Below are 1,023 nucleotides of genomic sequence, written 5' to 3'. Positions count from 1 at the left end.
AAGGACTCCTGGAAACTCCCCAATAATCCACTTGAACCCTCTGTAGGTCTACCAGAACCTCCTCATAGACATCTGGGAGCTACATGCTGCCTGAGTCTTTAACAACCTATGAAACTCCTCGAATCGCATCAATGACTCTCAGAACCCCCGGAATAACCGCCGAAGCTCCCTGAGGTCCAGGCATCACGCTCAGATATTCCTCACGCCCTGGAACCTCACCAACATACACGAGCACAGAGCAATTGCACCGACAACCTCAGAACCTCTTTACAAAACCACAGGAGTAAGACTGCGAGTTGGTCCAACAAATGGAGCCCCTTTTCAAGCAGAAGCTGTGAGGACTGTTTCTTCAGCATCTTGTTGTGTCAGGGTTTATTCTGGGGGCTGGCTGAGTGTTACTAAGCCTACTTCTAACTGCTGAGTCAGCCTTTGTTAGCCTCTTGACATTGACCAGGTCACAGGCCACTTATCTGGGGTTAACTGAGGTCGAGTTGGGTTCATTTAGAGAACAAGAATTTCCAGAAAAAGAAGCTGTATCAGTAGAATTAATTTGAAAGGTATCATAGGTGATGAAACTTGTTTCATCCTAACCCTTACTGGGGGATGTTAACCTCTAACGCTGACCTTTCTCTGGCAGGGTTAGACTCGGATGGTCTCAACAAGCAAATAGTCGACAAAGAAGTGTGGATGTTGTCTGAAGTCTAACCAGAGCCTGGAAGAGTTTCCAGTGACCTGCTGGAGTTTAACCCCTGAGGTCTAAGTCATAGTTGTTGACCCTAAATCTAAGCTAGCTCTAATCCCAGCCTGAGCCATCAGAGAACAAAGGAAGTCTCCGCTGTATCCGACGCACATCAGAAACGGTTTACGTCTTTTCCCAAACAAGTCTGTTTTCTCAGAAACGCAGGGCCAGGGTAGAGTCGGGGTTATCGCCTGACGGTGGCTTAGACCTCACAGGCTGAGAGGTTGACATCAGTCCTTAAACTTTACAAGCCAAACCTGAGTCTGGTCTTTATTCTGTCCTTC

The sequence above is a fragment of the Haplochromis burtoni genome, unplaced genomic scaffold (assembly GCF_018398535.1).
Source record: "Haplochromis burtoni strain Fernald_Lab_line unplaced genomic scaffold, NCSU_Asbu1 Contig_790, whole genome shotgun sequence".
NCBI lineage: Eukaryota > Metazoa > Chordata > Actinopteri > Cichliformes > Cichlidae > Haplochromis > Haplochromis burtoni.
Note: the sequence above shows the minus strand (reverse complement) of the source record.